The sequence below is a fragment of the Conger conger genome, chromosome 12 (assembly GCF_963514075.1).
Source record: "Conger conger chromosome 12, fConCon1.1, whole genome shotgun sequence".
In the NCBI taxonomy this organism is placed as follows: Eukaryota; Metazoa; Chordata; class Actinopteri; order Anguilliformes; family Congridae; genus Conger; species Conger conger.
Window position 1 is genome coordinate 769,486 of NC_083771.1, and position 7,334 is coordinate 776,819.

At 51.6% G+C, this 7,334-nt stretch overlaps 1 non-coding gene and 1 pseudogene across 1 annotated transcript; both read left to right on the forward strand.

The window, feature by feature from the left end:
- Nucleotides 1-1,755: 1,755 nt before the first annotated feature.
- On the forward strand, nucleotides 1,756-1,928 carry LOC133106548 (U2 spliceosomal RNA; annotated as a pseudogene).
- Nucleotides 1,929-5,086: 3,158 nt separating this feature from the next.
- Nucleotides 5,087-5,281, forward strand: LOC133106546 (U2 spliceosomal RNA). Its single transcript, XR_009704546.1, has one exon. It is a non-coding gene; the product is annotated as a U2 spliceosomal RNA (small nuclear RNA).
- The last annotated feature ends 2,053 nt before the right edge of the window (nucleotides 5,282-7,334 follow it).

A 7,334-nucleotide genomic window follows, 5' to 3' on the forward strand; every position in this document is an offset into this window, starting at 1 on the left:
TCTCAAGTGTGCTTGGCCAATGTGAAAGCTGTTTCTGCTCGGTTTTGAACCGAGAACCTTTAGCGTTCTTGGCAAACATGATAGCCACTAGCTAGCAGGGAAAGAGTGCTTCAACACTATTTTTTTGTTGCAATTTTCATAACTTAGTATTAAAAGCAAATCGTATGAAACCTTGCTGGCATTTGGTTTTGGTTGTGTACTGTTTATCACGTTAGCCTCACAAGCAGATACTTGGCTTTTGGGATTGCAACGTGGAACTCAGCACATGCCTGGATATCAAATTGCTTAAAAACTCATCACTGTGGCTCACGGTTAATGTCAGAAAGTCTCTACGTGAACCAACCCATCTATCTCCTGACAATTAGCCTGAGTACATTACGCCCAAAGAACCATCTTGTTAATCCATAAATTGATGTCACCCACACCCACAAATCCTTGTTCATCGCAATGTGCTTTGGCAGTGTTTACAGTGGAAAAAGTTGTTTCTGCTTCATTTCAAACCAAGGACTTTTGTCGTTCTTGACAAACATGATAACCACTACACTGCAGAAACGTCACATCAAGCTTAATACCGGAATTATTTGGGCTGGAAAACGTGCTTCCACAGAAAAAAATTTCATGACTTAGCATTCAAAGCAATTACTTTGCAATATCTTGCTGAAATGCGGTTTCGGTTGTGGTGTGCTTATAATGCTAGCTTCTCACGCTAAAGGTCCCCAGTTTAAAGCCGAACAGATACATGGATTTTGGGACTGCAACAAGGAAAACAGTCCATGTCTGGAATATTAAATTGTATCAAAACTCATCACTGTGGCTCAACGTTGATGTCAGAAAATTTCCACAGCACTGAAACAGCCCCGGTAAAAGTACTCAATGACCTACTCCTCACTTCTGACAGTGGCTGCATCTCTACTTGTAGGCCTCCGTGGACAGGCTCTCTCTTTGTTTAGATCATATCTATCGGACCAATATCAATTTGTGCACTTTAACAATGACTCCTCTAATCAATCCAGGGTTAGATACAGAGTACCACAAGGATCTGTGCTTGGGCCCTTGCTGTTCTCTCTCTATATCAGGGCTCTCAAGTTTCATGAAAAACTCTGAGTGAGATTGCAAATCAGGGCTGGAGCAAATCGACATTGTGTATGTTTTGGTCGCAGAGGCCCCTGGCCTGGCTGGCGGCGCATGGGGTCCTCCCGGTCCAAGGAGTGCTGCATGCCCGGAGACTGGCCAGGACTGCAAAGTGCCCTTGGCCCAGGTGTGGAGAGGAAGAGTCGGTCCGCCACTGCCTGTGGGACTGCCCGGTGGCAAGGACCCTCTGGACACAGTGCGGGCCCCTGATCCAGCTGCTGCTGGGAGCGGGAAGGACCCTGCAGTGCCAGACTGTACTCTATGGTGTGGGCAGGGGAATGGACACACGCAAGTGGAGGTGCCTGTGGCTGGCAATAAACTGCTTTAAACAGGCCATCTGGTCGGCCCGCACTGTGTGCTGCCCGGTACAAAGGTCATCTTTTTTAAGGATCTTGTTGGTTATTTTAAACAGTTTTGTGTGGTTTTATCAATAAAAAAAGGGAAGGGTAAGGGGTTATGGTGGGAATTTTAATAAAATTACATACCTTTTATTGTATTTCTGTATATGATTTTACTGGAATGTAATTTTGTGATTTTGTTATTTAAGATTTGTTATTTATTCCTGTAATGACTTGCCCTTGCAAAAATAATGTATTGTAATTTTGAAATGTATTGATACAATAAAAACCTTTAAAAACAAAAAATCTATTCTTATCAGTTTAATATCTGATACGTCCCCTATCAGGGGACTATATATTAAACGGATTTTTGGCACAGGGAGTCGGAGAAGGAGCTTGCTCCGTCCGCTTCAAGCATCGACCCGTTATTGCAGTGCGTGCAGGAACAGTGCGCCTCTCCAAGTTTTGTGCAAAGAAAGGTTGTGTTTTGTTGTCGTTTATTAGGTGGGTGGGTTGCCCTGTTCTTCCCCCCTTTTTTTGGTGTTTGTTTGTATGTATGTTTGTAAATTGTGTTGTAAATAGGGTACAACTGGCGGCCGATCAACCTCCTCTCAGTCGATTATAAGATCATGGCGAAGGCGCTGATGGGGAGGTTCCAAGGCCTGATAACATCGGTGATCGGACCGGACCAGACCTGCAGTGTACAGGGGAGGTCCATAAATGACAACCTGCTCCTTGCGAGGGATCTAATCATCCACTCCGGGGAGCGGAGGTCCCCCTTGTGCCTTCTCAGTCTCGATCAAGAGAAGGCATTTGACCGGGTGAGTCATGTGTGCTTGGAGAGAGTGCTAGAGAAAATGAACATTCCTGGCCCCCTCCTGCGCTGGACAAAGATCTGCCTGACAGACATAACGGGCAGAGTGGTTGTTAATCGACAGCCCTCTGCCCCCTTCGATGTCAGGTCTGGCGTCAGGCAGGGGTGCCCTCTAGCATCTCTCCTGTACATCATCTACCTGGAACCGTTCCTCCAGGCCATTAGGGCCAATCCAGGGGTGGTGGGCTATCCACTCCCTGGAGCGGGGGGGGAACGGCTAAAGGTGATGGCGTACATGGACGACATTGCCATCGTCGCCACAGATAGTCGTTCTATCGCTTGTGCCACCAAGGTGTTGGACGACTTCTGTGTGGCCACTGGCGCCCTGGTCAACAGGGACAAGAGTGAACTGTTTCTGTCTCCATATTGGAGTGAGGAGCTGACCGTTTCCTTCCCTGTACGTAGGAATACCATCAAGCTCCTGGGGGTGACCTTCCAGGCTGACGGAGGAGGGAGAACCAGCTGGGAGGGAGCCCTCCGCCACGTCCAAAATAAAATCAGGAGCTGGACTGCACGGCCCTTGACCATGGCGGGTAAGATCCTTGTCCTGAAGGCAATTGTCCTACCCATTCTGCTCTATGTGGGGAGGGTGTTTCCCCCAGACAAAGCCACCGGGAAGCTAATCACCCGGATGGCTTTCCGCTTTGTCTGGGGGAGCACCATGGAAAAGCTGAAACGTGTCACCCTCCTCAAAGAGGAGCGGAATGGGGGGCGGGGGGTCCCAGACATTGTCAACATCATTATGGTGCAGGGTCTGGCCACCCTTGTCCAGAATGCAGGGAAGGTGGGTAAGGCCTCTGGTACCTTTGCCAGGTACTATGCCACCCCCTTCCTCAGAGCAATGGGCTTGGGTGTGCTGGACCTCACCATACCCTACAGCTGGGACCCCCCCTATGTCTATCGAGCCCTGAAGGACTTTGCCTACAGGACGGGTCTGCCCAGGGCTGGCCTAACCTCGTGGAGCTATAAAATGATTATGGCTCATTTAAGATCTGGAGAAATTGTAACGCTCCCGAGGGGCGGCCAGACCTGGACCCGCAAGTCATCTGGGCAAATGTAACACACAAGTGTCTTACAAACAAACAAAAAGACATTGCCTGGATGACAGCCCATAGGTGTCTCCCCACTAGAACATTTATGTATCGCCGGCACTTAGCCCTGACCGAACGCTGCCCCCACGGATGCACTGACTCAGAACACATCCACCACCTGTTCTGGGAGTGCTCCGTGGCCAGGCGGGTCTGGGGCCTTGTTTGTTCCTCTGTCTCCCTGAGCAGGTTCCTGCCAAGGTCCTCCCTGATGGCTGAGGGCATCCTCTACGGTCCGCCGGGGGGATGCAAGACCACCGTGCTCCAGCGTCAGTGGAGGATAATAAACACTGTGAAGCAGGTCCTGTGGGAGACGAGGAACATCAAGGTCTACCAGAAAACATCTGTAGACCTGGTCACTCTCCGGAGGAGGATCCAAAACCTCCTCCAGGACGGCATTCTGGTGGACATGCACGCTAATAAGAACCTGGCGAGAGAGAAGTGGGGGGTGGACCACTGGAAAGAACTTATCATATAGTCCACCCCCCCAAGGGACACAGAAGGGACACAGAAGCCTCTCGGGACAACCAAACCTGAGCGGAATGGACTTTTTCTTTACTATTTCCTCGTCTTTTAATTCACCTTAGTTTCTTTATTGCTGAAATTGATTTTGTTAAGTTTTGTAAGGTCTCTTTGGAATATTTTGTAATCACTCTTTTTTTAAGTTTGTTTTCATTCCTTTGATGTCTTTGTTTCATTTGTTTAAGTTCTTGATTAAATGATTATTTTGTGTTAATTAGTGTGTTTTAAAAAAAAAAGAAAAAGAATTTTAAAATGTAAAGAAATGTAAAAAAACCAATAAAACCACATTTTACTAAAGATTTCCGTGGAGAGGAACGCACCTGAGTTTGTGCTATTTTTGGATGCTCCGTCTACAGGATGGGGCAGCTTCGAACGGTTTAAGGACAGACGGCAATGTGCGACAGGTATGCGGGTTGCTTGCGAGTCGCCGATGAGCCGAGCCGACTTGCTCGTTTCTGACTTATTGCCTGCTTGCCGCGTGCGATTGATGCCCCGCTCGCTAAATAGCTTTGGTCGCTGCCTAGAGAGCAGCTATTCAGTAAGTAACTCGGTAGTAAGTACGTAATAGTGTACTCGGTATGTGTTGAGTGTTTTTGGTGGCTGTGCCTGCCAGTAGAGGACAGTGTATCTTGGTGGGAGGAGCAAGCTGATTCCGGCTGTTACGGTAGCTCGCCGACCGGCCAGTCAGTGCGTGCGCAGGGTTCTTGGGAAGGCGGGGAGGGGGGCCGGCTCCTGGGCCAGGTGGCATCTGCCCCGAGCGCGGTCCGGGGGCACCGGGAGGGCGCCGTCGGCAGGGGCCAGTTTGTGGTTATCGCTTCTCGGCCTTTTGGCTAAGATCAAGGGTAAGATCCATGATGGTTCATGGATCCCCTTGGGTCTCTGCCTTAGGCCTGGAGCTTATAAAACCGGCTCTCAAGCCAGGCTTCGGCCTGGTGGTGAGGAGCGATCGGGGGTTTTACTTTTTTTTCCCCTGATTAGCGTAGCGTCCTTCGGGGATTGATTTGGACTTATTGATACTGGAATTTGGACTGGGATTGATTTGGATAATGATTTGGACAACGTCGCCGTTGTATATACGTATATAGAACTAGTGTAGATTTAATAAAAAAAGGTAAAACTCTGAGCCAACGCTAAGACCTTGACTCTGAGCTTCACCACAAAAAAAAAAAAAAAAATCTGTTCTTTTCAGTTTAATATCTGATACGTCCCCTATCAGGGGACTATATATTAAACGGATTTTTGGCACAGGGAGTCGGAGAAGGAGCTTGCTCCGTCCGCTTCAAGCATCGACCCGTTATTGCAGTGCGTTCGGGAACGGTGCGCCTCTCCAAGTTTTGTGCAAAAAAAGGTTTTGTTGTCCTTTACTAGGTGGGTGGGTTGCCCTGTTCTTCCCCCTTTTTGTTTGTTTGTTTTTTTGTATGTATGTATGTAAATTGTGTTGTAAATAGGGTGAATATGTGCCCTTGTTGTAAGTGTGCTTGCCTCTGTTTTTTAGCAAAATGATGTAGTTTTGTGTGCGGGACGTAACTGTTTGTTATTGCGCTGTCTCGCTTTTCCCACCTTCCCTCTCGGATTGTCCGGCCGGCTGGCAGCAGTGGCAACCCCGGGTCAGTGGGAGTGGCTGGGAAGGGGGCCGGAGGCGCTTGGTGCGCTGAAAGGTCACATTTCGCTCGGGTTTCTCTTCAGCACGAATTAACCTGTTGCCTACCACTGGCTTGCTAGTGGTAGACAGGGGGTTTTCAGCTGTTCTTGAGAGGCTTCTCAGAGCTTGTGTCCCTTTTCTCTCTCCTTTTTCCTCCCTTTCTTGGCTCCTTCGCCCCTCTCTTTTTTCCACCTGGTTTTTCCTCCTAACCTGACGGACTGCGAGTTCCGTTCCCAGTACGTGGCTTGACCGCGGCTGGTGCGGGCTCGCAGTTCACGGACCACCCCCGGAACAGCTGTACCTGGAGCGAGGAGAGAGTACCAGTGGCTTGACCGCGGCCCTCTCTGACTTCCAGGTACCCCAGGGCCTGTTGGGAGGAACCAACCAGGTGGCTGGAGAGAAGGAGCGAGGGAGCTGATCTAGGAACTGCGGAGGGAGCTGCCGTTGCCAGAGCCTGCCACCAGAGGGAGCCGGACCCGGAGGAGCCTCGAGGATCCAGAGAGCCAGCCAGGAAGCCCGGGACTCCACCATCCTTTCCTGGACTGAGGCGGCGACGAGGATCCTCGAGAGCCAGCCAGCGGAGGCAGAGACTCGCCTGGAGGCCACCCTGCCAGAAGACTCCCGCCATCCGGAGGACGAGCTCCACTGCTGCAGAACGCTTTCTTGCCGAAAGCCAGAGGCGAGTACAAGAGCTGCCCGGAGAGAACGCCCGGAAGGGCTGCTCTCCGGGCCTGTACCAGCTTTGCTGGGCCTTCGCCGGTTGCTCTCTCTGCCTCTGGTTTTTCAGGCCCTGCAGCAGATCCAGCGGAACCCCTCCGGAGGACGAGGCGTGCGGAGCAGGCAGAAAGGGGGATCCGTGGACCTCCCCCCAGAAGACGGCGGCGCCCTTTGGATCCGGACCTGCTTGCTGCGTACCGGACCAACGCTTGGCGCCCCCCCACCGGAAGGGAGGTTCACTAGCGGCAGGGGAGCTGAACCATCGGCCCCCCTTGCATGTTCGGTCCCCCTGGGACAGGCCATCAACCTCAGGCGATTCTTTGTTCTCTGCCTACAGCTGGACTCCGGCCCCCAGCAGGAATGGCGACGGCGGCTCAGCCAGGTGTGCGGCGCCACAATGCCGTCCGGCTAACCCTCCTGAACAGCGGAGAGGGGGGCAGCAGCGACAGGGTAGGCCCCCTGGTGGAGCAAGGGGCGAATGGCGCAGCTGTGGAGGGCGCCATCGAGCCAGCGTCCACTAGGGGGGGAACCAATGCTGCTGCCCCAACAGCCAACAGCCAGAGGAGAGTGACAGGTATGACCCGCCTGGAGTTTAGCCGGGCAGTGCTTCAGCGAGCCATGGGCTTCGTGCCAGGCGACCTGAACTGCCTGGTGAAGGTTCCAGGAAATGCTGACATTTTCGAAGTTAGCCTAAAGAATGCTAATGTCCTGGAGAGGTTCTGGAACCTCTATAGAGAGGGGAAGGACAGGTCTCCCCTTAACAACTTTCAAGTTGAGCCCCTGTCCGACACGGAAAGCAAAGTGGTCACTGTGCAGTTTTTTAATGAAACTGTACAGGACCACGATGTGAGTACGTGGTTGGGCAGGTACGGCCAAGTAAAATCTGAAGCCAGGAGGGTCCTGGATGAGGATGGAGTCTGGACCGGGGCCAGGAAATGGCTGGTCCAGCTCAAGCCTGACCCCTCTGCAGTGGGGGGGGTATGTCATATCCCCAGCACCATCACGCTGGGGAGACACCGTGT